The following is a 7,506-nucleotide window of genomic DNA, read 5'->3' on the forward strand; positions in this document are numbered from 1 at the left end:
AATATATACTTTCATGTATTGATTTCTGTATTTCCTATAATTTCTGTCGTCCTAAAATGTATAAAACCTAACTATAATCAGATTGCCACTGGCAATCTTGTTAGGGGAGGGCTCCTGGACCAGATGAATGGAGAACAAAGCAGAATGTCGAAATCTGCCACTATGATGGTACTGAAGGTGAAGGCACATCAGTCAGAATGAAACATAGAAAAAAGACAGTGAGCAACCCCTTTCAGGACATTAATTCAGAAGGCTAGTGCAGCACACAGTTCCTAGGTGGGCAAAGGTCAATGCCGAAGACCATATGGGTCGACGTGGTGGCACACTTTCTCAGGACCTCTTGAGACTGTATTTCCTGAACCATAGTTACTCATATTGACTCAGAATAAACCTCTTTAAAATTGTTTAGAAAGTCTGAGTTTTCCATTAACTGTTCTAGCATGCAGGCAAATTTTTATGGACTCCAGAATATACAAATGATGTGAGAACAGGGCTTCCCCTCCTTTGAGGAGGTTGTTATTTTCAGAGGAGTTTCTGGCTAAGGAAATCAATGCAGGCTGAAATGTAGCTCTACTCTTCTTGCAAATGTTTTTCCCCTGGTCTAGAGTTACATCTGCCCAGGACATGACATGCTTTTTAAAAATTTACATGCAAGTTTATCTAATTGTAGGGCTTTCCTTGAAGAAGTGCTGTTTGATAATTAAGTGAGGATAAGACCAATGTTTGAGAAAAACATACACTTCCATTTCCCCCCAGAACTCATGTCAATATATAAATATTCCCCTTTTTTGCACCTGATATTTAGCTAACAAGTTATTAATGTTCCTGATTTATTTAAATGGGAGGGGGAAGAGAAAATATACAGGGATCATGTTGATTTGGGTAACATTATTTTAGCTTTTGAAAAATTACATATACATAAGATATATATCTTTAAAATATAGAATATATATACAGTTATACATCACTTAACAATGGGAATATGTTCTTAGAAGTGCTTCCTTAGGCAATTTCATTACTAAGTCAACATCATAGAATGTACTTGCAAAACTCTAGGTGGCATAACTTACTATACATGTAGGTTATACTGTATAGCCTACTGCCCCTAGGCTACAAACCTGTGCAGCATGTTCCTGTACTGAATACTGAGGGCAATGGTAACACAATAGTATTTGTGTTTCTAAACATAAATAAACATAGAAAGGATACAGTAAAAATATGATGTAAAAAATGAAAAGTGTACCTGTGTAGAGCACTTACCATGAATGGAGCTTACAGAACTAAATGTTGTTCTGGGTGAGTCAGGGAGTGAGTGGTGAGTGAATGTGAAGACCTAGGACATGATTGTGCATTACTGCAGCTTTCATAGGCATTGTACACTTAGGCTACACTAAATTTGTTAAATATATATATATATATATACATACATATAATGCATACACACATATACAAATACACATACATATAAACACACACACACACACACACACACACACACACACACACACACACACACACATATATATATAATCTCCAAAAGATAGAAAAGAATGTTTTGTTTTTTTGGTTGCTGTTAGCAAAATCTTTATTTTATTTTATTTTATTTTTAAAATTTTTATTATAAAGATGTGGGGTACAATTCTGGGTTAGGCATACAAACATTGATCATATAGGTAACCCTGTTAATGAGGCATGCCCCTTCCTCCCCTCCCTCAACTACCAATCCCACCCTTCACAACAGTTTCCCATTACTGCCAATCGCTTTCTTATAGCATTATAATTGTTCAAGGTCCTCTTATGAGTGAGAACATATGGAACTCTGTTCTTTGTTTCTGTGATAAATCACTGAGTGTGAAAGACTCCAAATCCATCCAGGTTGCTGCAAAGTCCATATATTTGTCCTTCTTTATGGCTGCATAATATTCCATTGTGTATATGTCCCATATTTTTTTTATTCAGTCCAGCTTTGATGGGCAACATGGTTGGTTCCATATTTTTGTTATTGTGAATAAAGCTGCAACAAACATACATGTGTAGGTATCTTCTTTGCAGAATAATTTGAGTTCCTCCAGTTATATTCCCAATAGGGGAATTGCTGGGTCATGTGGAAGGTCAATTTCTAGTTCTTTCAGAAATCTCCAGACTGTTTTCCAGAGAGGCTGTACAAGTTTTCATTCCCACCAGCAGTGTAGAAGCACTCCTTTTTCTCAGTATCCTTGCCAAGCATCTGTTGTTTGTTTTATTAAGGATGCCATTCTTACAGAGGTTAGGTGGTATCTCAATGTGGGTTTGGTTTGCATTTCTCTGATGATGAGTGAGGCTGGGCACTTTTTCATGTGTCTGTTGGCTGTCTGTATACCTTCTTTTGAGAAGTGTCTATTCATGTGTTTTGCCAACTTTTTAAAGGGGCTGTTTGTTTTATTCCCTTTGGTGGGTTTGAGTTCCTTGTAGATCCTAGATGTTAGGCGTTTGTCAGATTTACAGTTGGCAAATATTTTTTCCCATTCTGTGGGCTGTCTCCCTGCTCTCTTGGTGGTTTCTTTTCCTTTGCAGAAGCTTGCTAATTTGATGAGGCCCCACTTATCTATTGGCCTTTAGGGTTCTGAGTAGGAATTGGTTCCCAGTTCCAATTTCCATAAGGGTGTCACCTGTGTTTTCTAAGATTCTTATAGTTTGAGGTTTTACATTTGAAAAGAATGTTACCCAAATTTCCCTGAGCAATTTACTTCTCTATGTTGTCTAAATAGTCCAAAATGTATATACAATGTGGATCAGAAGAAGTTTACATTTGAGCATTCACTAAACTCTACCTTGAACTGAGCTTTATTTGTGACTTTCAGGAAGACTTGACTTCATTGGGATACAGCCAGCAGCCACATGACAATTGCAATTGGCATATTTAAATGACATCTGATAGTGTATCTCTTAAATTCTATTTATTCAGAAGAGTTTTTAAGCGATTCAATATTTCATCTTCCCTTAAGGATGATAGGTAGAACAATATAGGTAATATTCATGCAGCATGCAATTTATTTCAAGGAAAATTTGACTTAGTTTAGCTTTACTTTTTCCATTGATTTTAGGCTAAACTTTCTTTTCACAAGACTTTAAATCATTTAAAAAAATGCTATATCCTTGCTAAAGCATGCATTTGGAAGATGGTTATCTGACTAATTATACAACGGTAGAACACACATATGCATTGTAACATATTTTGAAACATATTTTATATTTTCTACAATCATAACCTTGTTGACAGGTTTTAAATTTTAGAAGCAAATCTTGAAGTTTTGGTTAACAGGATACAGATGAAATGTCAGTGATTCTCAAGGACATAGCTTGTCTATACATTTTTCCTCAGGGAAAAAAAGGAAAAGACATAAGAAGTCAGCATTAATCAAACTAAACTTTCTGAATTCTAAATAGTTCTGACACACATTTATCTTTTATTTTCCATTGAAAGTGCATTCAAAGTACCATCTCTCTAAAAATGTATAAATATTAAATTTGGTAAACTTTTAGAATGTATTTCATTTTATTTTCTTTGCTTGTATATTTTTTATTGACCTTGATGGAGTCTAACCTAAAATGCTATTTTCAAAGTTAAAAAAAAAATTTTTTAATCTACTTTAGTGTTTAATCAAAAACTGTGGCTTTACATAAGATGATAAGCATATTTTAGTCAAAATAATTATTTGACAAAATAATGATCCAAGTGATGACCTTTATTTTATGCAGAAAGTTTTGTTAGAATATTATTTTTTCCGATTACTATTTTTTATGACATGTACTTTTACTCTACATGTTTCAAGTTTTCCATAATAACCATATTATCTTAACAAATAGAAAAGAAAGCACATCTTGTTTTCTTTTATTATTTTAAAGAAATGGATAAACTGACATACCATTATACAATCACCACTTAAGGAATTGGTTTCAGGACATCTGCAGATACCAAAATTCATGGATGTTTAAGTACCTTACATAAAATAGTATTGTATTTGCATATAACCTCTATATATCCTTTCCTATACTTGAAATCTTCTTTAGATTACTCTTAATACCTAATAAAATGTAAATACTATATAAGTAGATTGTCATGCTGTATTGTTTTTTAATTTGCATTTTTATTCTATTGTTATTTTTTCCCAAATATATTTGCTGGTAGAATTCATGAATGAAGAACACACAGATCTGAAAGACTGACTATATATGTATATTTATATCTGTATGTGCATGTATTTGTGTTTCTTTGATTCAGTTTTATCTCCTATCTGTAAGTAGTAGAAGTGACAACCTTTATAGCTTTGCAATTGTAAAACAACTGTCTCATTTTTCCTTTAATATACCCTCATGTGAAAAAATTCCCACCAAACTGAGAATTCTATAGCAAGTCACTTTTAAGCATTGGTGGGTGAGAATAGAAAAACCTTCAATCTAGGACAAAACTACTGAAGCAATACTTTTTGAAGATATTCTATGTTGATATCTTGTGTGCTGGGGGTGGCGGTCTTTCCATTCTGCTTGAGAAATAAACTATGCTCTTTCATTTATGAACTGTAGGAATTATTCTTCTACCAAGTACTTATTAACATATCATTTAATTTACAGTAAACCCTTGAACAACATGGGTTTGAAGTTCATGGGTCCACTTATATGTCAAATTTTGAAAATAAAAGCTACACTGAGTGAGCCTACCTCTCCTGTCTCCCTTATTACCTCTTCTCCCTCTAACACCCCTGAGACAGCAAGCTTCCTTTTCCTCCTCAGCCTACTCAATGTGAAGACAATGAGGATGAAGACATTTGTGATGATCCAATTACACTTAATGAATGTGTAATGAATGTGTAACTTTCTCTTCCTTAGGACTTTCTTAATAATATTTGTTCTCTGGCTTATTTTCTTGCAAAAGTTCATTATACAATATATATAATATGCAAAACTTGTATTAATTGACTTTTATGCTATTGGTGAGGCTTCTGGCCAAGAATAGGCTATTAGTAGTTAAGTTTAGGGGGAGTCAAAAGTTATACATGGATTTTTGACTTCGTGAGGGTGTCAGTATTTCTACCCCAGTGATGTTTAAGGGTCATCGGTTACATTTCTACTATCCATTGCCTGTAGATCACCAGAAGATATTAACCTCTGTGGTGGCAGAAAATGTCTGTCAGATGCATACAAAAAGATGCATATTTAGAACCTAGACCTGTGTCTGCCACATAATGTACATTCTATAATTATTTTATGAATCGATCAGTTAATTCATCTAATACTTGAAAGCAACAACAGTAAAATGTTAATTTTTTTCTTTTAAAAACCATTGTTTAGTGATTAAATCTTTCTAAAGAGCTGGAGATTGTTTTGAGATTACACTTAGATGCTTTCTTGTGACTACCTTTACTCCACCAGTTGTTGGACTAGAAATTTTTGTAAAAATAGTTATTTCCTTAAGGACTTGTGTCTGTACTTTCAAACGACATGAACTGCAAAAAAGTCTTCAAATGAACAAACTATTTCCAAGATTTTTTTTTTTTTTTAATTGGAATCTTACTCTGTCACCCAGGCTGGAGTGCAGTGGCACACTCATGGCCAATGTAGTCTCGACCTGCTGGGCTCAGGCAAATCTTCCATCTCCGCCTTCCAAGTAGTTAGAACTACAGGCACACACAACTACACTCAGCAATTTTTTATTTATTGTAGAGATGAGGTCTTTCCAAGTTGCCCAGGCTGGTCTCGAATCCCTAGGTTCAGGCAATCCTCTTGCCTTAGGCCTCCCAAAGTGCTAGAATTATAGGCTTGAGCCACTGTGCCCAGGCTATTTCCAAGTTTTATAAAAACTTTCTAGAGCAAACCTAAAAAATATGTGCATAAGCACATCTTACTACCAAAAAGGTAAAATTTGCAAAGCCTGGTAACCTAATCAAACACCAGTAGTATGCAAAAAACATAAAAACATGGTCAGTAATGTTGAGTTTTAAAAAATTAACAAACAGAAGGAGACCAAAAACTAAAATAGATAATATAACTAGTTGACAAGGAAATTTAAGCAATCCATTATAAATATACATGATCAAGAAAGTGGCCAAAAGTATTAGCATCATGAAGTTCAAGAAAAATGTAAAAAAATAAATAAAACTTCTAGAATTAATGGATACAATATCTGAAATAAAACTTATACTGGGTGAGATCAACAAAAGACTTGATGCTGCAAAGGAAAAGATTACTGCAATTGAAAAAAGTCAATGAAATTATCAAAATAAAGCACCAGGATTAAAATGAATGATTAAAGAAAAGAAAACATAGATCCAGTGATCTGTGAAACAACCTCAACCAGAATAGTATACATATAATTAGAATCAGAAATGATGGAAAATAAAAATACTTAAAGAAATGGTGTTAGATTTTTTTTTTTTTTTTGGCAAATGTAATGAAGTTCATAAACTCACAGAACCAAAAAATTTCAAAGCATGTGAAGGTGAAAAATAGTAAAGCAAAATATATTATAATCAAAATTAAACTTCTCTAAACCAGTAGTAAGGAGAAGTATTTTTAAAATAGCCAGCTTAAAACTACATTATCTGTAGAAGAATACAGATAAAATGAAATCATATAAAATGAAAGGTTAGAGAAAATTTTCACAGGAAAGTTTAAAGAACTAAAAGAAAATAGTCATCCCCAAATCCTAAACAGAGTGAAAATATCATTAAAAAATGAAATTGAAAAAAAAAACTTGTTAAAATACTCAAAGGTTGAAAAAGTAATCACCTACAAGGAAAGTCTTTTAAATAGCAGAAAAGTTATAACAGATGTAAATCTGGATTTATACAAGGGAATAAAGAGCACTAGAATGATACATAAGACGGTAAGAGGTAAGATACTGTTTGTATTTATAAGACTAGATGAAAGAGAAAACCGATAAATGTTTTAGTTTTCTAGGATTGCCTTAACAAAATACCACACTGGGTGACAAAAAATAGAAATTGATTTTCTTGCGATTCTGGGGACTGGTAGTCCAAGATTAGGGTAGACAGTATGGTCAATTTCTGGTGAGGGAATTCTTCACATAGGAGAAAGAAAGAGTGATGGTAAAGATAGAGAGAGGGGGAAGGGGGGAGGGGAGAGGTGACAGGGGAGAGCGGAGAGGGGAGAGAGAGAACTTTGGTTATTTTTTTCTTTTAAGGACAGTAATCCCTTCTTGAAGTCTTCAACCTCACATTTCATCTAATTCTTACTCCTTCCTAAAGGTCCCAACTCCAACTGCCATCACATTAAGAGCTGGGGCTACAACATAAGAATTTCTGAAGAGATGTGAATATTCAGTCCCTAAAAACATATTAAACAAAAGTATAAACAAGGTCTTATATAGAGGTAAAAGATATGATATCAACAGCACAAAGTCTGGGTGTGGGGGTAAATGGCAGAAGTATAACATTACAAAACTCTTACACAAAAAGTGTCATAGTGTACAATTATTTGATAGAAGATTATGATAAGTTATATATGTAT

Source organism: Carlito syrichta, unplaced genomic scaffold, assembly GCF_000164805.1.
Source record: "Carlito syrichta isolate Samal-C Ts95f unplaced genomic scaffold, Tarsius_syrichta-2.0.1 Scaffold308197, whole genome shotgun sequence".
In the NCBI taxonomy this organism is placed as follows: domain Eukaryota; kingdom Metazoa; phylum Chordata; class Mammalia; order Primates; family Tarsiidae; genus Carlito; species Carlito syrichta.